The sequence below is a fragment of the Equus przewalskii genome, chromosome 5 (genome assembly GCF_037783145.1).
Source record: "Equus przewalskii isolate Varuska chromosome 5, EquPr2, whole genome shotgun sequence".
In the NCBI taxonomy this organism is placed as follows: domain Eukaryota; kingdom Metazoa; phylum Chordata; class Mammalia; order Perissodactyla; family Equidae; genus Equus; species Equus przewalskii.
Window position 1 is genome coordinate 77669683 of NC_091835.1, and position 23328 is coordinate 77693010.

A 23328-nucleotide genomic window follows, 5' to 3' on the forward strand; every position below is an offset into this window, starting at 1 on the left:
AAATACTTCTGGCATCCTAGTGATGCCTGTTAGTCAATGCCTTCAACTTCTATTTCACAACCGCACGCCTCCCACGCTTCACTAATTGGCATCTCATTTGCCTGGATACAGCTAAAAGTCACAGAAAATTAGGAGGTGCTTTCTGCAACGCATTTAACTATATGGAAATATAGAGATCTTGTCTGGCCTCCCTAACTTTTGAACACTGAACCTACGAAAGATATCACTCTTTCTTGCTTGTGCTTTAACTTGAATCCAGTAAGACAGAAGGGTACCAAAAAAAAAGATAAATTATTTGAACAAAATCTCACTGGGATGAATTGGTGGAAGATTTCAAGTAAATTACATACCAAATACCTTGTCATGTCTTCTTTACCTCTATATGCCTTTCCACCTTGAAACCACACTGAAAAATTAGTAAGGTAGGTAAGCTGAGCTGCCCAGCAATCTTCTCCCTGTTAAAAATTCCACTAACTGGGGCCAGCCCTGGTGGCCTAGTGGTTGAGTTCGGCATGCTTCACTTTCCCGGCCCAGGTTCGGTTCCCAGGCATGAACATACACCATTCTGTTAGTGGCCGTGATGTGCTGACAGCCCACATACTGAAAAATAGAGGAAGATTGGCATAGATGTTAGCTCAGGGCAAATCTTCCTCAGCAAAAATAAAATAAAATAAAATAAAATTCCACTAATTCACTAGCTGTGTCCTCATTTCCTTTACACAGACTGTGGATCCTGTGGGTTGAAGTCAATGCTGATGACTAAATAATTAGGCTTTCTCTTTCAGGCTGAATTGGCCAGATTTATATATTTTTGGCAGTCCTAAACTTAGGAAAATTTTTAAATTAAATTTTTAATCCTCTCCATTCAAATTATGGTCCATAAATAATGAATTGAGAGCTCCTGTTATGAGCAAATCAATCACATTTGCTAATGTGTCATGGAAAACCTAGTTGATAATGAGTATACTGCTTTCAGATACAGGGGAATGTTTCTCTGATATTGGCCTTTAATCAAGTGCTAATATTTCTTAACAGCTTTGTGATGTTATGGCAGATGCCTCAAGTAGGTAGTTTTATGATTTTGGCCCTTACCTATAGTATATGTCAATGCATGTAGCGATGAGTTAAATTATATACCATTCTCTAGTATACAACTCTAATAATACTTTATATCTCTATTTTGGCTTTACTAATTCTGGCTTGTTAACAATATATGAATTCATCTTTCATCATGCAAGAGTGACTGTTTGAGAAAAGAGAACTGTCTTATTTATCCTGGCATCTCTGCTATTCATGACATAATAGCTTTGTATGTAAGCTGCTCACTAAATGTTGGTTAAGTTGATTAATTAACACAAGGAAAAAAATAGATTCAGCTAGTGCCTTTGACCCATTGACTTAGTTCTTAAAACTGATGCTGAACTGTTCTAATTTGAACTTGTCTCCAAAACTTAGTCTTTCCTTTTGTAGGAGCAGAACCTGACTGAGCAAAATTGTCACATGGTACAGACCAACCCAGAATCCACCTCCTCTGTAACAAGGCACATGTGGAAAAGGGAGGCCAGAGATGTAGGTACTGAGCTTGCTTAGGGTTTTTCCTTCCACATTCTGCAATCGGATATGGAACAGACTGAAGTGTTGTTTTACCAGAAGTGTCTCCCTGAGGAAATATGAAGCCGGTAGGTAGGTGGGAAGCTGAGACTTAGAGACATTCGGTAATTAGTCCAAGGTAAGGAGTAGAGTGTAGGTCCGAACCCAAGCTTTCCAACACTAACTCAAATTCTTTTTTTTTTAAAGAACTTCTAGAATAGAGTGAAGAAAGACAGAGGAGTCATGCTACACCGTTGTGGGAAATAGCTGGTTCCCCACGGGGTGAAGCCTAGGGAGGAGGCTGGGGCCTGTCGCAGGGCCAGACAAAGGCAAAGAAAGCCTATGTACTCTGTCCACTGCTGATGAGGACACTAAGAAAGTCGAATCCAGTCAGGGAAACCAGAGAGGAATCAAACAATTGGCTCCACAGAACTATCAAGTCCTGGGACATGGTTATGACTTCCATAAGCTGCCTTTGCCATATGGCTTCCTGTTACTTTTCTTTTTACCCCCCAGCTTTATTGGGATATAGTTGCTATATGACATTGTGTTAGTTTAAGGTGTACAGTGTGATGATTTGATACACATATATAGTCTGAAATTATTGTCACAATAAGGTTATCACGTCTATCACTTCACATCATTACCATTTTGTTGTTGTTGTTATGGTGAGAACATTACAGCTCTGCTCTCTTAGGAACTTCCAGGTATATGATACCAGGTATAGTCACCAGGCTGTGCCTTAGATCCTGGAACTTATTCACCTTATAACTGGAAGTTTGTACCCTTTGACCAACATCTCCCCATTTCCCTCACCCCTCAGCCCCTGGCAACGTCCGGTCTACTCTCTGTTTCTGTGAGTTTGATATTTTTAGATTCCACATGGACATGAGATCGTATCATATTTGTCTTTCTCTGTCTGACTTAGTTCACTCAGCGTGATGCCCTCAAGGTCCATCCATGATGTCACAAAATACAGAATTTCAATCTTTTTTATGGCCGAATAATATTCGTATATATTATAATATAGATCACATAGATAAATGTATATATAGATCACATTTTCTTTATCCATTCATTCATCAGTGAACACTTAGGTTGTTTCCATTTCTTGGCTGTTGTGAAAAATGCTGCAATAAACATGGGAGTGCAGATATCTCTTCAAGATCCTGATTTCAATTCTTGTGGATAAATATCCAGAAGTGGGATTGCTGGATCAGATGGTAGTTCTAGCTTTAATTTTTTTTTTTTTTTGTGAAGAAGATTGGCCTGAGCTAACATTTATGACAGTATTCCTCTGTTTTGTATGTGGATCACTGCCACAGTGTGGCTGACAAGTGGTATAGGTCTGTGTCTGAGATCCGAACCCGTGAACCCTGGGCCACCGAAGTGGAGCGTGCCGAACTTAACCACCATGCCACCAGGCAAGCCCCTATTTTTAATTTTTTGAGGAACCTTATACTGTTTTCTATAGTGGCTGCACCAATTTACATTCCCACCAACAGTGCACAAGGGTTCCCTTTTCTCCACATCCTTGCAAGCATTTGTTATCTCTAGTCTTTTTGATAATAGCCATTCTCCTTTTCTTATTTATATTCCATGGCATCAGCATTTGAAGGTTTTATACTTTCATTCAAAATAACTTAATACATTTTTAAAGGTTTTTATTAACTTTTACTAAAGCTATAAACTTATTTTGAGATGGGGAAGAATCTCATACCTGGTGAAGTGTGCCCGGGCCCGTAGATGTAATGTTGCCTTAAATTCGTTGACTCGTCTTGTTAATGTCTAATGCCTTTGTAGTGTTTTTAAAACCGGGAGAAATAATGGCTTCTGATTTACTAATGGCAGTGAAAAGCCAAAGCACATTAAAACACCAATGTTAGTATTATTGGTTATAGTAGTAGATGGAAACGACACACTTGATCATCGTATTTTATGACGTATGTCCTGGCATATCTGTGTGTGCACAGATGGTTGTGGTGTGTGGGGGCTGGAAAGGGGAGGGGAGGCCTTATTGACCAGTTTTGACTAGCAGTGTGCTGCGGTCTGAGCTTGTATTAACTGCACAATTTAAGCAAAGATATGGAGGCTTTACTCAAATAGATTGGATGCTGGAATAACAACTGGAAGCTGCCAAATTTACTGAAATTAAATGGTTTCTGTGGGAAAGAAGAAAAGGAGAGATTGGAGTCCTTGTGGAAGTAGAATGTACAAGGATTGGCAACTTCGACTTGATGATAGAGACAGGAGACGGTACTGCTGAGTGAGACCCAGCTGAGTCGCTTGCAGGACGCTGGTGCGTTTAATAGACAGCTGTGAGGACACAGAGCACGCTGAGGCTGATGGCAGGGGGCTAAGTGGAATCAGAGGTTCTGAGCTAGAAGGATATTTTTAAAGCACTCTCTCTCTCTGAACGTGTTTCCCGTATCAGCTGAATATAGTGAGATCTATTGTCTGGATAACAGTCGAAGAAGGAAGGGTCTTAATGCTCCATCTACTCAAATCGCTCTTCCAATAATTCTGTTCTAGGGTGAGCCACTGCCAGCAGCAGAAAGAGGGAAATCGTTGAAATGGTAGAATTCTTGTGTATTTGTGTTTAGGACCACCTTGCTCCTGTTATGTTTTCCTGTGGCATCCTGAAAGCTGAAAGGAATTCATTGTTCTCTGAAAGCAAATTTAACTGAAAGCTCTTTTCCTTTTATTCTTCTCAACCTTAAAAAATAGATTCTTTTTCACATTATAAGAAAGAAAAAATTTTATCCAGATGAGGAAAACAATCCATTAGAAGATCCCCATCGTGTTTATGAGGCATTTGATTTTTTTGTTTTCTGAATGCTTCCCTGATGTTTCTCACCCAAAACATAAACCTGAGCTTTCTGCTGTGTGGAATTTCGTGCAGTTTTTATTCAGATGAAAAACTTGGGTTTTCCAAATTAATTCAGTGGTCACTCCTTAGCCATAATGCAAAAAACATCCAAATCTCACAAGGGACATGTGCAAATGCTACATGGAACTTGGGAAAATGCTATAAACAGATTCGTTGCCGAGAACGTATTGTCATGTTTCAAACGCAGAATTAATAACCTGGTACAAGAGCACACATGCTCTTCATCAAGGTTTTCCCCTGAGGCTGTATTTCCTGTCTCTCCTGTCCCCATATTATTGAAGAATTTTCAAAACTGGAATCAAAAAAAGAAAATCTCACATTATCATATTTTTTGAATTTCTCTTGAGAATTTGTAACCTTGGCAAAAGTCAGTCACCTTCAGCCTTTTCTCCCCAGGGCTCTTGGGGAGCAAATCTGTTTTGCATTTGGCTTTTATTTACTCAGAGGTTTATATGTAGCAAACATGATGGTCTGCATTTATGTCACACCCCCAGAGCTCAGTTGTTCAACTTTAATAACGTGGTTGCTCAATGCTTTAACTAATGTATTTCTTGTAAAAAAAAAAAAAGATGAGTCAGATTGTTGAGGCTTTTACTCATAGATGACATAGATGTCAAAAGTTGCATATTAAAGTTGATTAATAATATTTGCTATTTTTTGAACTTCAAACAATTTAAATTAGGTAATTTCAAATTTTTGGTACATATGCTAAAAATATGTATTTAAGATGTTAAAATAATGTAGTAGGAGAAATATCTTATGTGAAGAAAAATAAATTCCACATTTAGAAAGCAAATACATAATTTATAATTAGAGCTCTAGTAAACTCCAGAAAAGTTTACTTTTCTAAGAGGCCTTGTAAAGATAACAGACCATGATTTCTATCACTTGGCTAGTAATTTTTTAAGGATTTAATATTATATTAACTATAAGAAAAAGCATACAAAATAAGTACAAAAGACATTGTTCACAGTCTTGCCAATTTTAATCTTTATAGATCTTATGTTATCAAGTTACTTTCTTGATATAATAATTTTTACATATCAAACAGATATATCTTTGTATTTCTCTTCTTATTTAACTTTAGAACTTTTATAATACTATATAAAAAATATTAATCATGCCTATGAGAGCTTTTTAAATTTAGCCTTCTTGGTATAATTAATATCATGTTTACTTAATAAAGTGAATAATCATTTATTTGCATAAAAGTGAGTCTTATTGTCATATTTGCATTATATAAAAGTAGTTGATGAAGTGAACAACTTTATTAAATTTTGTTCTAACTTTTTTGAAAAAGAAACAACTTTGAAGTGTAGCTACAGAGTACAAAATGAAGTTATTGTTAATTGATTAATCACCTATCTTACATCAGGTAGTTTTGTCCCAAATAAATGTATTGAACACTTAGTAAGCACTTGCTTTGCTGTGTTGAGACAAAGGTATTTGAAGAGTTCTCAGTAAAGATGCTGTCTACTTTTGATTGTCAAATGTACTATATAATTGTGAGACCCATGGTACAATTTGTTCGTTGTATGTAAACCTCAGTGTATGTCTAATTTTGTACTAGGCAAAATTTTCTAATGCTTTTCTTTTGTTTCATTTTATTTTTTGAACTTGAGATTTTAACAAAAGACAAAAAAAAAATCATGTCTTATATTGTACAGGCATTGCTTTATTTGTTTAAATTGGAGAAAACGTCCAGAGATTATTTATGTTGTTTCTGGTTATTGTAACCATTATATACATTTAGAGATGCAACCTATTAAAATCTTTGGGAATTGTATTTTACAACTAGCTATTATTGCTTAGTGCCTAGGTCTAAATAACAGTATATTTCACATGGGAAATCAAAGGTCCCTCACCCACTGAATGTGGAAAGGCTGGCCTGCTGTTTAATGGAGAGGAACATGGATTTGGTTCCAGACAAACTAGAATTGGAATCCAAGAACTAATATTTATCAGCTGTATGGCCTTACATAAGTAGTCAAAACTCTGAGCTTCAGTGTCCTCATACTTAAAGTTTGTGTCATAGTGTCTATCTTACTTAGTTTAGAGAGTGAGGTCATGGATGTAAATTGTTTGGTAAAGTAACCTACCTAGCATTTGAGAAATACCCAATAAATGATGGCCTTCCATTTCTGCAAAGTTTACTGTAATTTCTTCAAATATAAAATGGCAACACCGACCCACATCAGATTCACCCTCACACTCTTAGGTGAGGACCCTTTGTGGCGGGACATGCGTTTGCAGAATGGCTGGCTGAGGAAGGAGTATACTGTGTGATCAGGAGCAAAACAAAACTACCCCTCAAGGGCTCCAGCACGTGGCCTTGACCTCTCCATGCCTGTTCATCACTTACTGAGATATCTGCCCTACACTCGGTGAAGAGTCACTGACATACTAATTTATGTATTAGAGCACTTTGCAGTGTGTTCTATACGTGATATTAAATCACATGCTGGTAGGTACACTTGAAAATGTGTTTATTTCAATGTTAGAGAAAGAGAATCAGAAGATTAAATGTAGCAGTTCAAATCACCAGACTTGGTCACCTTCTGTGACCCAGGATATAGTTCAAGCCAAGTTAACTTTACAGTGTGAGAAGTACGAACTAATTGTGCATGTCAAAGTAAGTTCCTGGAAGAGAGAGAGGGTTACCTTTTCCCTAATTGAGAGAAGAAGGAGGGGAGGCTGAGTAGGCGATCTCTTGAGACACTTGTGCAAGCTTGCTTCTGGCTAAAAGTTAATGATCAGTTGCCTCTGTTCTCAGCTCTGAGCCCTGAGAAAAGGGGCAAATTCCTGCTCTCTCTCTATTCAGGTAACTTAAATTATACAAATTGTACTCCTGTTAAGCTATACTTGGGATTATAGCCTTTTTGTTTTTAAATTCCTTTGATGTGAACTGATTTCATGTTCTAAGCTTAATGAAAGAACAATGAAAAACTCTATAAATTTTGGCTGATAGAAAAAGATTTTGCTTTTCATTTGTACCAAGTTAATCCTCGTGAGGTATTCTGTGCTTGTGTTAGGGGAACAGAATTTGTAAATGTTTTTATAAAACTAACTAATGTCATTCTTAAACTCTTAGCTGAAAGATGTATCAATCATATACTTAAAATAACATAGTACGTTATATATTCAGCCAAGTCTTTATTAGTAAGGAAAATTTTTAAAGTTTGCTTCTCACTGAAATTTTTTTTTTTAAAAGATTGGCTCCTGAGCTAACAACTATTGCCAATCTCTCTCTCTTTTTCTCTTTTGTTTTTCTGTTTTTTCCTCCCCAAATCTGCCCCATACATAGTTGTATATTTTAGTTGTGGGTCCTTCTAGTTGTGGCATGTGGGATGCCACCTCAATGTGGCCTGATGAGTGGTGACATGTCCGTGCCCAGGATCCGAACCAGCGAAGCCCTGGGCCGCTAAAGCAGAGCACGTGAACTTAACCACTTGGCCATGGGGCCGGCCCCCCCACTGAAATTTTGAAAAGAACACAATCTTTAATCACTAAAATTTCATTTTTACTTGATATTATATAACAATATCAAAAGTAATCTCATTTTTCTTCTAAATCATAATGGTTTATAAATGTCTTTGTGTACTTTGATGAAAATATTGTAAATAGGTGTTGTTATAGGGCTTAGGTAATTTGTTCCCCAAACATTCGTGATTATATTATGGTAAGATATGAAGTTATTGTACGGTTATATTTCAGGTGATGCCATCTGTATAATTTAGTTATAATTAAAGTCATTGCTTATTAAATTTTACAGTTTTCAAAGCTGATATCTAAAAATAAAAGTATCTGCTCCATACATTTGCAGAGTAATCATATTCTGCATTGCGCTTCTAATATAAAGAGGTACGTTGGTTAGGCCTCTGGAGCCACAAATTGGATGAATTTATATGGAAAGTTTCAGTTCTTTCTAAAGTGTCTGGCCATTGTTGCCTTTATTCGGCAATTGTCCAAGGCCAAGAAAACTTGTTTTAATTGTATTTAGACTCAAGTGATAAAGACAAGTAGACATCAAAAGCTAAATGTTATTGTGGTATGGCATATGCACTTTTCCATTTATATTTCTCTTGAACTAAAATTAAATGGCAGACAATGATTGATGATTTTGCGATTGAAATTTAGAGCTAGGAGGAACCTTGTAGAACATCACCTTTTGTATATGAGGCACTGGGGACAGCAAGGGAATGCACCAACAGCGTTTGAGAGTGCTGGAACCAGAATCAAAGTCTATCTACTGAGCAACAAGGAGAGTTAATGTGTCATTATGGTGTATTAGTCAGTGCTCATGCTGTTGTAGAAAGGGAAATCATATTTTATCCCTTAATACAGTTCCATTTGGAGGTATAGCTAAGTAAGCACTGGTGTTTAAGGTATAAGTGGGTAGCGATATTTTCCAGATTCACCCTTAGCATTGCTAAAATTTGTGTATCAATTTATTATAATTTATATTATCCACTCCTTCTGTCTGTGTATGAATTTCCTTAGGTATATGTAAGTTCTCAAGGTTAGAGATGAGAATATTGCCACTGTTCATTTTGATACACAATAAAACCGTGCTGACAGGTTCATCATTTACAAGTTAAATGTTAAGTGGCTAAAGTTTCACTAATTAAGGAAACGTAAAATATGAGTAAAATCCAAATATGAAGATAAATATGAAGCATCTTTGTTTAAAGTTTGAAACAATCCACGTGCAATCTAAAGATAAAAGAATTATTTGACTTATGATGATTAAAAAAATTGTTTGAGACCCTATCAGTGAATGAATTGGTTTTTTGAAGTTGAGTATGTATAGATTTCTTATCATGTTTTGAGTAGACTTTTCAGTTCGTCTTTCATTATTTGATATTTATATTCAGAACCTTGCTTGCGCATTTTAATATGTAGGTGTTATTCTAATTCACTCTGCTCCTTGAATATTCACCTGTTTCTCAGTTTTCTATTGAGAGTGTGTAAATCAAGTTACTATCAAAAAGTATGTCTATTTCTTTAGCCCATTATCAGATATACACCATGAGTTTCTAGAAAATTCAAGAAGGCCCTTTGGCAGTTACCAATAAATATTCACACACGCATGCAAGCTCACACACAAACACACACGACCATCTAAAAGAGAGAGGAACAGAGAGTGTCAGTGCTTGCAAGCCGTAAAAGGTGTAGGTGTCAGAAACCTAGCTCCAAGTCAAACCCGGCATCACAGTTGACTCGCTTTGCAAATCAGGAATAAATCACATAACCTGTCAGAACCTCTGTTAAGTGAGTTATAAATGGGCCTTATGACAATAATAATAGTGCTTCCTTCGCTTGGTTAGTACGAGAATCATGTGAATTCATATAAAACTTCACGTGGTAGACTGTAAATCCTGTTGAACAGTTCCTAGGGCTGCCATAACAAAGTGCCACAAACTCGGTGGCTTAAAACAACTGAAACTGATTCTCTTTCAGTTCTGGAGACTGGAAATCTGAAACTAAAGTGTTGGCTAGGCTGTACTTTCTTGGAAGCTTCTAGGAGAGTTTTCTTTCCTCTCTGCCTTCTGATAGACCCAGACTGTGGGAGCATAGCTCCAATCAGTGCCTCCGTCTCCACGTGGCATTGTCCCTTTGTTCTGTATCTTCATATGGCCAACTTCTTATAAGGACACCTGTCAATTGGATTAGGAGTCCATCCTACTCCAGTATAAACTTAGTTTAGCTTATCTTAATTACATCTTCATTGGCCCTATTTCCAAATAAGGTCACATGCTGACATGTTGGAGGTTAGGACTTGAGCATATCTTTCCCAAAACTCATGTCCTTCCCATGTAAAAAATTTGTTCACCCAGTCCCAATATCCCCCAAAGTCTTAACTATTCCAGCATCAACTCTAAATCGAAATTCTACCTAAATCACTTATGAGTGAGACTTGGGTTGTGGTCTGTCCGGAGGCAAAATTCCTCTCCATCTGTGGACCTGTGCAGCCTAGAAAACAAGTCATCTGCTTCCAAGACACAACCACACATCAGATATAGAATAGACATTCCCCTTTCACAAGGGAGAAACTGGAGGAAAAAAGGGTCGCTGGTCTAAAGCAAGTTTGCAACTTGGCAGAGAAAATTCCATTAGGTTTTAAGGCTTGAGAACAATTCTCTGTGGCTGATGCTCCGTCCTCTGGGCCTGCTGGGTGGCCCTGCCCTATCAGCCCTGCCTCCTGGGGTGGAGGAGGTGGCCCCACCCTCTGGAACTGAAGAAGTCCTTAGCCAAGGCCGCTCCATCTTTGGTTTTCCCCTCAGAGTCATTCTTCCTTCATTCCTTTCAATCCAGGCTGACAGTGTTTCTCCTGATTTAACTTTTTTTTTTTTTTAGATTTTATTTTATTTTTTTCCTTTTTCTCCCCAAAGCCCCCAGGTACATAGTTGTATATTCTTCGTTGTGAGTCCTTCTAGTTGTGGCATGTGGGACGCTGCCTCAGCGTGGTTTGATGAGCAGTGCCATGTCCACGCCCAGGATTCGAACCAACGAAACACTGGGCTGCCTGCAGCGGAGCGCGCGAACTTAACCACTTGGCCACGGGGCCAGCCCCTTTCCTGATTTAACTTTTTAAAAACCTTGTCCACACCTTGCAATTTTCAGGGTCCAAGCCACCAGATAAAGGGTTCTCCACAGGTCTTTTCTGGATACCTGCATCTCTATTCCTTCTGCTTCTGCTGAGATAGTTGATTGTATCTGTGAGTCACGCACCTAATTCCTTTAGCAAATGGTTGTCCTTGACCCTGTTTCCAGTGCACACTATCTGGATAGGCTGAGAATTTGCCAAATCATCAAATTCTGATTTCTTTTTGCTTAGCAATTTCTACTTCAATTTGTGCCTTTCTTCTTCCAGTTTACTAGACAAAACAAGGAGAAAGCAGGCTACATCCTCCACACTTGGTTGAAAAATCTCCTCAGCTAAATATCCAGGTTCATCACTTACAAGTTCTACTACTTTCCACCTAATAGAAGAACACAGTTCAGCCAAATTCTCTGCCCCTTTATAACAAGGATCACCTTTCCCTCAGTGACCAATAACGTTTCTTATTTCCGTCTGAGACCTCACCAGAGGCACCTTTAATGTGCATGTTTCTAGCCCCATTGTGTTCAAAACAATCTAGGCTTTTACAATCAAGTTCCTCAACACTCTTCCAGCCTCTACCCATTACCCAATGCCAAAAGCACTTCCACTTTCTTAGGTATTTGTTGTAGTAGCCGCATCCCATTTCATGGTACCAAAATCTGTATCAGTCAGGGTTCTCCAGAGAAACAAAACCAAGAGATTAACTTTAAGGAGGGATGAGAGTAAGGAAGGCAGGCCCAGAGCAGCACCTGGCTTGCATCAGTGAGCCAGACTCTCTCCTCTCCCGTCTTTCAGGGAACACTTGAGACCCCTCTGTTATGCAGAACATGAACTTCTGCTTCATTGGCTGCTTCCTGCTTCCAGATTCCAGGAGACTCATTCTTGTTCCCGTGCTTCCAGTCACTGGAGATGTTCACTGTTGTTGCTGCTATTATTATTATCATTTTGGTTAGTTATTTAATTTGGTTTTCTCTTTTCAGATTTTGCTTTTCATCACTATGTGCTTACAGCAGAAGGGTTTATCTAAATGCAAATTTACAAAATATCTTTATCTGTTAGCTGACTTTTTTTTTTTTTAAATATTTTATTTTTTCCTTTTTCTCCCCAAAGCCCCCCGGTACATAGTTGCGTATTCTCCGTTGTGGGTTCCTCTAGTTGTGGCATGTGGGACGCTGCCTCAGCGTGGTCTGACGAGCAGTGCCATGTCCGCGCCCAGGATTCAAACCGACGAAACACTGGGCCGCCTGCAGTGGAGCACGCGAACTTAACCACTCGGCCACGGGGCCAGCCCCTGTTAGCTGACTTTTGACTAAAGTTGGATAGCAAATAGTCAAGACTGAAGCGGTTGGAAGTTCTGTATTGCCTATTGAAATAAGATAGATCTGCTTGTATTCTAATCGTGTGGGTTGCAAAAATGACATTATTATATAAGAATCAAAGAGCCTTACTTGTATTCTTACTGGAGGCAGGGCTGTGCCATCACTGTACCAATATGGTTCTGCAAGAGGTCTTTGCGGTAGCCCAAGGACTTTCATTCAAATGCAGCTTTTGATCTAGTCGGCTATTTGAACCAAAGCTTTAATAAAGTCATGGAATTCTGCACCATAAAGCATGAAAGAGTTGACTCTGACTTGGGATATTTTGTATGTAGGAAGTTTCCATTTCTATCACCTCTATCGTAAAATAACTTACAAAGCTTTTCTAAAATTTAGAATTTTGAGCAGTGTAATAAGCATGTCAAGACATAATACTCCCACAAATAAGGAAGCTAACTTATTGGATAGAATTTTGAGCATTTTCTATTGGAGTGTAGAACATCTACCAAAAAGGATGAGTTAGTTTTGGCATAATTAATATTGAGCTGTTCTTTCTCGCAGTAATTGGCAAATAGATTCAGTTGTTTCTTGAAGCCTGCTCTGAAATATACTGGTAAGACCATGTCATCAACATAGACAGAATAAATACTGAAGATGAGAATCCCATGATGTTGAACAAAAGTGAACCTAAGTCAGTGAAGTGATGCACTGTGTTACTTATATATAGTCTAGACAAGTTACCAGTGAATATGGATTTTTTTGTTCAATGGTCATATTTAGTTTTTTTACCAATAAAATATTTTATATTAACATTTAATCAGTACATTTTCTTTTCTTTAGTACAGGCTAAAATCATAGAAATAGTGAATAGCTGTCTTATATAACCTACGAGGACATCGACAACGATGAAGAAAATATCACAATATGCATTTCTTACCTGTGACACTGAACTTAATATTGGAAACATTTTATAAAGGTGAAACTACATATTTCCTTCTGTGCATCAGTTCTTCCAAGCAGCTTCAGTCTCTAGTGGACTTTGCTGTGATGTTTTCTGGGGCATCATTGGTTGTCTAACAGAAAGAGAGAATGAAATCTGTCTGCTAGTCCTCAAGGATACCAGCAGCTCTCTTACCAGAAACCTTTGCAAAATATTCTCGTTGGATCATTTTTGTCTTTTCTTTTCACTTGACTAAATCATGCTCATCATTCAAGACTCAACCAACATATATTTATGATCTCCTCAGGCTGGTTTAATTGTACTTCTTAATACAGTAATTATTACTATGGACCAGTTTTTGTCAGCTAGAGTTTGATGAGAAAATTACACCTTAATGCCATAAGTCTTAGAATGGATTGAATTAATTTATCTCCTATGCATTGAGGTGCACGTAATGTTTATGTAACATCATTGGGAGAACTGAGAAAACAGTCACTCAAATCATTTTCTGTGTTTGATGGTGCAGGTAACTCCAGTTGAGAAAAGCTGCCACAGAGGATTATAATTTTTCCGCCTTGTTTCTTGTTATCTCCCAAAGAATTGTACACTCTATGAAGGAATGGACTGCATCTCGTTCCATCATTGTACCCCTAATGCTAGTTCAATGAATGCCTTCCGTGTAGGAGTTGTTTGATACATATTTGTGAATTAAATGACACAATGAAGGAAGCTTCCTCTGGCATAATTTTGATGGTAGAACTGTTTAAGGTGACCAGTAATTCATATCACAATATCCAGGGAGGGATATGTGAGCCTAGGTCATACATGAACTGGTGTTAATATTTGAAAGGTCCAGTTAGATGGGGAGGCCACTGGTAGTCTGTGGTTGTAATTGTCTCAGAGAGTGGTAGGACTGACACCCAGTTCTCAAGTCATTTTATTCATAACTGAGCTAGTCTGGGTGAGCAAGAACAAAGATGGGACAAGACCACAAGTCTCATCCAGGAGGCTAGCTTGGGTTCCTTTATAGGGTAGGGACGATAAGAGTCCCGAGAATGGCAAGAGACGAGGTTTTCAAGTATCTACCTGTTTCATATTTGCTATTGTTCCATTGGTCACAGTGTTGTGGACTGAATGTTTGTGTGCCCTCAAAATTCATATGTTGAAGTCCTAACCCGCAATGTAATGATATTTGGAGATGGGGCCTTTGGGATATAATTAGGTCATGAAGGCGGGATCCTGCTCTCATGGAATTATTGCCCTCATAAGAAGAGACATCAGAGAGCATGATCTCTCTTTGCACACATGCACCAAGAAAAGGCTATGTCAGCACACAGTAAGAAAGCGGCTTTCTGAAAACCAGAAAGAAGGGTCTCACAGCCCTGACCATGCTGGCACCCTGATCTCAGACCTCCAGCCTCCAGAGGCATGAGAAAATAAGTTTCTGTTGTTTGAGCTGTCCAGTCTGCAGTATTTTGTCATGGCATCCCGCACAGACTAATACACACAACAAGTCACATGGCCAAGCCCAGAGTAAGTGTGAAAGGGAACTATTTAAAGAGGTGAGTACAGAGAGGGCAATAATTTGTGGCCAATTTTGCAATCTTCCGTAATTGCATTATAGTCTTTGAATAAATATGATGCATGATCTAATAAAATTTGTGTAGGTATCATAAATTAATGAATTATTCCCCTTTGGATATAAAATATTTTTTAAAGAAGCTCTCCTTTTAGAAGGAAAGACCTGGTGTCAGATATTCTGATGGTATTCAGAGCTTACGCATCCTGCGCTTACTTATTATGTGCGCTTCAGGACTATTACGTGTTTTACTAGTTTTGCAGGCTGCTCATATTTCCCGGTGGATATATGCATGAGACCAAATGACAATGCAGGCTAAATAGTCATTAAATCCGCCTTCAATAATCTGTTCAAAACTTAAAATTCCTATTATTTTATTGCCAATTGACCTTCAGGCAAATTGTCAAAAAATTTATGAGGGTTGCAGCATGAATATGTTCCCAGGTGTCTCTTGGGTAAAATATGACTCGCGGCTTTCTTGCTCCTGAAATGATTAAGCCTCAAACCTGGAGTTGACAGCGAGTCAGTGCACAGATTGATGCTCTCAATGACTAACGTTTGACAGAGTGTGCCTCTGATTTATGATGCTTCTAGGTAAAACCAGTTTACCTCATTTTTTAGTATTTTTACTATGCTCTTTCACTAATCAGATGAAACAATTTAATTTCTTTTATATTGAAGATGTGCACTTTGAATAAACAAATTACTTAAAATTAAACTTTTTTTTTTAAGTATAATTTTAGAGTATTTTTTGTTAGGCTGACATGGTCCTTGCTCTTTTCTTTTTTGATGTCAAGTATCTCCTGATTTTTTTTATTTGTTTTTTTGGGGTTTATCTAACAGTAAACTTAGTACTTATATAAAATCTATTTAGTAATTATTGGCTTTTTATTATCATTTATCTATTCAAGCACAGCAAATGTACTTGAGAAACAGTCAACAATTAGGCCAGCTCTCACTAAATGAGCTTTCCTGAAAAATATAGAAAACTAGGAAATCACTTTTCTCTTACTCCTCAGGAATACTTTGAATAATTATAATGTTTTAAATTTGTTTTTTTTAAAGAATTAAAGCATGTCACAGTAGAGAAGGAAACAAAATGCAATAAACAGAGGGAGAGGAGATAATAGACAGTTCCTTTCTGCAATATTTTTATCTACTAAGTAGATAAAAGAACACTACTGTTTATTATGTGTTTTTTTATATCATATATATATTTGATAAATATAAAAGATTTTAAGTAACATTTACCTAAATTAGAAACTAGATTAATATAATGAATCTCCAGAAGCATGCAATTCAACTGAAGAATTTACTAGAAACATCACTTGAAATGACTTTATTCCTCTCCTGTTTCATCCCCAGTGTACCCCCACCATGGAAGTAACTATTATTCTGAACTTTATATTGATCCATTGCTTGTGTATGTGTGTTGGGGGTGGGGGAGGAATGTGGATATGTGTGTTTCCCGGCTTTATTAAGATATAACGTTGTGTAAATTTAAGATGGAAACCTGATGATTTGATACACATCTATATGGTGAAATGATTACCACAATAGGGTAGTTAACACCTCCATCACCTCATATAATTACCATTTTTATTTTGTAGTGAGAACATTTCAGATCTACTCTTTTAGCAAATTTTAAGTGTATAATAAAAAAATTTTGTTAAATGTAGTCACCATGCTGTATACTAGATCCTCAGAACTTATTCATCTTATAACTAGATGTTACTATTGTGCACTCAACATCTTTCTAATTCTCCCACGCCACATCCCCTGGCAACCACCATTCTACTCTCTGTTTCTAGGAGTTTGATGTTTTTAGATTCCACGTATAAGTGAGATCATACAGTATTTTTCTTTCTCTAACTTATTGCACTTAGCATAATGCCCTCGGTCCATCCATGTGATCATAAATGGCAGAATTTCCTTCTTTTTTATGGATGAGTAATATTCCATTTGTGTGTGTGTGTGTGTGTGTGTATCTATATACACATTTATGAAAATACATTTCCTTGATTTTTTTTCCTGTGCAGAAGCTTTTTAGTTTGGTCTAATCCCACTTTTTTTTTTTTACCTTGTCTTTTGTTTCTTGTGCTTTTGGTGTCATATCCAAAAAATTATTGTGAAGACCAGTATCAAGGGACTTTTTCCCTATGTTTTCTTCTAAGAGTTTTAGGGTTTTATTCTTACATTTAAGTTTTAATCCATTTTAAGTTAATTTTTGTGAGTGGTGCAAGATAGAGGCCCAATTGTATTTTTTTGCGTATGATTATCCAGTTTCCCCAACACTGTTTATTGAAAAGACTCTCCTTTTCCCATTTTGTATTCTTGGCTCACTTGTCAGATATTAGTTGATTGTATTTGCATGGGTTTATTTCTGGGTTTGTGAATCTGTTGCATTGGTCCATATGTCTTATTTTTATGCCAATACCATACTGTTTTGATTACTATACTTTTGTAATATGGTTTGAAATCAGAAAGTGTGATGCCGCCAGCTTTGTTGTTCTTTCTCAGGATTGCTTGGGCTATTCAGGGTCTTTTGTGGTTCCATATGAATTTTAGGATTTTTTTTTTCTATTTCTGTGAAAAATGCCACTGGTATCTTGATAGGCATCCCATTGAATCTGTAGATTGCTTTGTGCAGGGTGGACATTATAACATTATTAATTCTTCTAGTCGGTGAACCTCAGATATCTTTCCAAATATTACTTCTTCAATTTATTTCATCAAAGTCTTATAGTTTTAAGTGCAGAGACCTTTTCCTCTTTGGTTAAATTGACTTCTAAGTATTTTATTGTTTTGATGCTATTGATTTTATTCTTAATTTCTTTTTTCAGATAGTTCAGTTGTAGTGTATAGAAATGCAACTAATTTCTGTGTATTGATTTTGTATCCTGGAACTTCATTGAATTTGTTAATTAGTTCTGACAGTTTTTGGTAGATTCTTTAGGATTTTCTACATTTACGTTCATATCATCTGCTAACAGAGACGATTTTGCTTCTTCCTTTGCAATATGGATGACTTTTCTTTCTTTTTCATCTAGATCTTAGAGGAAAAGTTTTCAGTTTTTTACTCTTGAGTATGATGTTAGCTGTGAGCTTGTCATATATGGCATTTATTATGTCGAGGTACATTCCTTTTATACCTAATTTCTTGAGAGTTTTTATCATGAAAGGATGTTGAATTTTGTCAGATGCTTTTGTATATCTATTGAGATGATGATATAATTTTCATCCTTCATTAATGTGGTATACCACATTTATTGATTTGTGTATGTTCAACCATCTTTGCATCCTAAGGATAATTCCCACTTGATCATGATTGTGATCCTTTTAATGTGCTGTTGAATTCACTTTGCTAGTATTTTGTTGGGAATATTTGCATCTATGTTCATCTATGTTCATTTGGCCTGTAACTCAATTATCTTGTAGTGTCCTTATTTTAGTATCAGAGTAATACTGGTCTCATAGAATGAGTTTGGGAGTGTTCCTTTTTTTCAATATTTTGGAAGACTTTGAGGATTGGTGTTAATTCTTCTTTAAAAGTTTGGTAGAATTCAGCAGTCAAGTCATCTAGTCCTGGGCTTTTCATTTTTGAGAGGTTTTTGATTACTGATTCAATCACCTTACTTGTTATTGGTCTGTTCAGATTTTCTATTTCTTCATGATTCAGTCTTGGTAGTTTGCATGTTTCTAAGAATGTATCCATTTCTTCTGGATTATACAATTTGTTGGCTTGTAATTTTTCATGGTAGTCTCTTGTGATCCTTTGTATTTCTGTGATAATAGTGGTAATGTCTCCTCTTTTATGTGGGACGTTATTTATCTGAGTCTTCTCCCTCTTTGTTTTTCTTAGTCTAGCCAAAGGTTTGTCAATTTTGTCTGTCTTTTCAAATAAACCAGCTATTAGTTTCATTGATCTTTTCTAATTTTTTTTCTGGTCTCTATTTATTTCTGATTTGATCTTTATAATTTCTTTTTTTCCTTGCTAACTTTAGGTCTAGTTTGTTCTTCTTTTTTCTAGTTCCTTGAGGTATAAAGTTAATTTGTTTATTTGAGATTTTCTCAATGTAAGTGTTTATCACTATAAACCTCTGTCTTAGAATTACTTTTACTATTTTCCGTAAGTTTTGGCATGTGTTTTCATTTTCTTTTGTTTCAAGATGTTTTTTGATTTTCCTTTTGATTTCTTCTTTGACTCATTAGTTGTTCAGAAGTATGTTGCTTAATTTCCACATCTTTGCGAATTTTCCAGTTTTCCTTCTGTTATTGATTTCTAGTTTCATTCCATTATGGTCAGAAAAGATATTTGGTATGATTTCAATCTTCTTAAATTTTCTAGGACTTGTTTTGTGACCTAACATGTGATCTGTCCTGGAGAATGTTCCATTTACAATTGAGAAGAATGTGCATTCTGTTGCTGTTGGATGGAATGTTCTGTATATGTCTGTTTGGTCCATTTGGTCTAAAGTATATTTCAAGTCTAATGTTTCCTGATTGATTTTCTGCCTGGATGATCTATCTATTGTTGAAAGTTGGATGTTGAAATCCCCTACTGTATTGTATTGCTGTCTTATTTCCTCCTTTCAGATCTGTTAATATTCACTTAATATAGTTAGGTACCCCATTTTGGGGTTCATATATATTTACAATTGTTATATCGTCTTGATGAATTGCCCCCTTTTTCATTATATAATGACTTTCTTTGTCTCTTGTTAGAGTTTTGGACTTAACATCTATTTTGACTTATGTAGGTAATATAAGGATAGCTATCCTGATCTCTTTTGCTTTCCATTTGCATGGAAATCTTTTCCTCTCTCTTCACTCTGAGCTTATGTGTGTCCTTAAAGCTGAAGTCTCTTACAGGCAGCATATTGCTGGCTGTATGTTTTTTTTTTTTTTGTCCATTTTGCTGCTCTATGCCTTTTGATTAAGAATTTAATTCATTTACATATAAAGTAACTATTGATAGGTGAGTACTTACTGATGCCATCTTATTAATTGGTTTTTGACTATTTTATAGCTCCCATATTCCTTTTTTCCTCTCTTGCTATCTATTTTAATGAATTTATAATTTTCTTTAGTGGTATGCCTTAATTTCCTTCTCTTTGTCTTTTGTGTGCATTCTGTAGGTTTTGCTTTGTAGTCACCATGAAGCTAATATAAATCATTTCATAGATATAATGGTCTATTTTATGCCGATAATAATTTAAATTGCATACAAAAACTCTACTCTTTACTCCCTTCCCCCCATATTTTATGTTTTTGATGTCACAATTTACCTCTTATATTGTATATCTGTTAACAAATTATTGTAGCTCTTGTTATTTTTAATAAATCTACCTTCTTTCCCTCTGGCCCCATGGTTACTGCTTTGTCATGGCTTTTCCAGATTACTGCAATAAAATTTAATTACTTTGTTGGTATATCATCTATCTCCCTTCAGGTATTTTCTCTGCCGTATCGCTAGGATTATTCTTTAAAATGCAAACTAATTAAATCATCCCCTTGTTCAAAAAGCAAAATATAAGTTCCAAAGCTTTAAGATGAATAGACAGTGTGCCCTTCCACCCTCATTTCTCTTCAACGACATCGTGGTGTCATGCTGTCTATTTCCAGGACATACCAACTGGTATGATTTTTGTCACGTATTACAACTACCAATCCCACTGCACTCCAACCCATGCTAAGAGTGAATCCCTTTCATCTTTCAAGACGCAGCTCACCCAGGTCAGTGTGACTTCAACTCCTCTCAACAAAGCTCCTTGACCATCACCATATAGTCTAGATTTTCATCCTCTTAGCCCCATAGAAATCTGAATTTACCTGTCTAATGATGTTTATCATACCAATTGTAACCATGTACTTCATAATTTACCTCCTAGATTGAGTTATTTCATAGATCAGGAGCTATATTCTATATCATAGTCATCTTTATATTTCCAATGTCTGGCACAATCTTTGGCATGAAATGAGATATCCAGTAAACGTTTGGTGAAATAAAGAATGAATGCTAGAAACAAGAAGACATAAAAACACAATGTTCTACATTGATTTTGTCATAAGGACAGAATTAGAATGAAGAAAGAACTTGGTTAAGGCTTACCTCTAGGAATAAGAACTCAGGATAGAAACTCATTTCCACTTTAATTATCATCTCAGGGAGAGGCAGGATCTGTAATTGAAGACCAGCACAGTTAATACCCCGTAAGCTGTTGAACTTCCCCATGTTTATCATTTTTACTATCCCTACGTGTTTTCCCACAGTGATAATTAGTAATAACCTGAAAAAGAAAGAACTTTTCTGCCTAACTTTAGGGGCATCGAGAAAAGGCAGGTTTAGGGAGACTATCCCAATTTGCAGTCAAGACTGCAATGTAGAACTTTTACGAAGGACAGAGAGGCAACGGACAAGAAGATTAGCAAACAGGCTGAGTGCCTGGGACCCACAGCCAAGAAAGAATGAATCAGGGAGTGAGTGAGTTGGTCCTGAGAGCTTCCAAGAGCCATGGGGCTGAGCATCGCAGAGCATTTGGGGCGTTTTCCAATATAGTGTTTTCTGTATAGCAGTTAAGCAAGTTTGAAAAGCAACCTTGAACTTTATAGGAATTATATGTGGTCTTAATTCTCTTAGACTGAGAATTAATTATCTTGGTTGCTACTGTGTTTTGGATTGAGAAAAAGGCAGGGAGGAGAGGAGGTCTTCAGCTTCCACTCTTTAGAAGTAAGTAAAACAAAGGTTCTTCAGCATTTTACTTTCCTTGGTTACTATATTTGCAAACACTCTTTTGTCTACCCCTGACCCCTGAATGATGAATCTCTATCGTAATACTCTGTTTATTTTCTTTGTACAGGGTATCAGTCTGTAATTGTCCTGTCTTCGTTTGTAACTTTCTTTTTGCCTCTCTCCTCTACTAAAATACACGTCCATGGGTGGGAGTTTGTTTTGTTCAGCACTGTAGCCACTGTGCTTGGCACATAGCAGGTTTTCAATGGATGTTTGTTGAATATTGACTGAATATGGAGTCAGGTTGATATTAATAATCTCAGACTCTTCACCCTTCACTTCTCTTCACAGGGACCTTGAATTCTCTGAAATGTCTCCCGCAAAATATTTCTGGGACTCACATGATATCAGAGAGAGATCAAATGCGTTTTTCCACTACTGTTTCTCACCATTGCAAATGCCTTCAGTGGAAACAACACCAATAGCAACAACAACATTGTCTATGTAAATGCTCCCAAAGTAATTGATTCCCAAGGACCCAAAGCTGGGGTGCAGGCAGGAATGGCAAAAACGCCCCCTGTCCAAATCTATACCAAACTTTATCTGCTAAATCTTAAAACATCACTGTGTACAGAGCCTCAATGTCTCTCAGGAAAACAGTTTCTTTAGTGTCTGTCTTTAAACAGTCTGTCCACTGGAACCTGCAGGCTGGACAGTGTGGTTACCATGGCATCCTTCTTGCTTACTGTATTGTTTTGCTCCCTCCTGGGTATCCATGCTCTCTCCCCCCTGCCTGTAGCCACATAGCAAAACAAACAAAACAAAACAAAATTGTCAGTTCATGCAAATAGATTCCTGGAATCATCTTCAGTTCCCTGGCGCTGTAAGAATAGTTTGGAACCTCAGTTTTCTCTGCACCAGAAAAACTCTCTGTATAAACATACTGTTCTCATTGGAATCTAGAAGCCTCCCTAGCTTATTGAAAACATTTTTTTTATAGAACTTCTTCAAAAATTGCAGAAAAATTGTTAATAACATTTTTCCTAACTCAATTATTTCCTGAAATAATTTCCTTGTCTATCAGGAGATTCATATACATTAGGGAGAGGTGTAGGCATGATGGTGAACGAAGAATAGTTCTTGTTTTGTAGCCCCATTTAAGGTCAAGTGTGACTGGACGTAATATTGCAAATAGTGATTCAACCTATAGCATTTCTTTTTTTTTTAGAGACTGGCACCTGAGCTAACTTCTGTTGCCAATCTTCTTTTTTTCTTCTTCTTCTCCCCACAGCCCCCAGTACATAGTTATATATTCTAGTTGTAGGTCCTTCTGGTTCTGCTATGTGGGACGCCACCTCAGCATGGCTAGATGAGCGGTGCTAGGTCTATGCCCAGGATCTGAACCAGCGAACCCCGGCTGCTAAAGCAGAGCACACGAACTTAACCACTTGGCCATAGGGCTGGCCCCTCAACCTATAGCATTTCTTAATCTCTTATATTGGATAGAGAGCTTTCTTTTACTGAATCCTTTAAGAGGGTCAGCTGTGGGCACAGATGGAACCAATGACATTCAGGTCTTTTTTTTTAGGTCCATGAGGAACATGGCTTAGTCAGTGTGAACTCCTTTCAGGATAGGTTTATATTCAAAGGTCTAATTATTTCCATCACCCAGAGGG

At 37.0% G+C, this 23328-nt stretch overlaps 1 protein-coding gene across 20 annotated transcripts in view; it reads left to right on the forward strand.

Annotated features, from left to right (window-relative positions):
* Positions 1 to 23328, forward strand: part of SLC16A7 (solute carrier family 16 member 7) — a 153084-nt gene that overhangs the window by 52833 nt on the left and 76923 nt on the right. For 2 of the 20 annotated variants that reach the window (XM_070619664.1, XM_008528112.2), the window contains exon 1: positions 7206 to 7301. The exons of 15 other annotated variants lie outside the window; for them this stretch is intronic. The gene's annotated coding sequence lies outside the window, so the exon portion shown is untranslated. Of the gene's footprint in view, positions 1 to 7205; positions 7302 to 20994; positions 21650 to 23328 lie in introns of those variants that run through there. 3 more of the 20 variants (XM_070619655.1, XM_070619662.1, XM_070619651.1) reach the window with 3 other exon arrangements.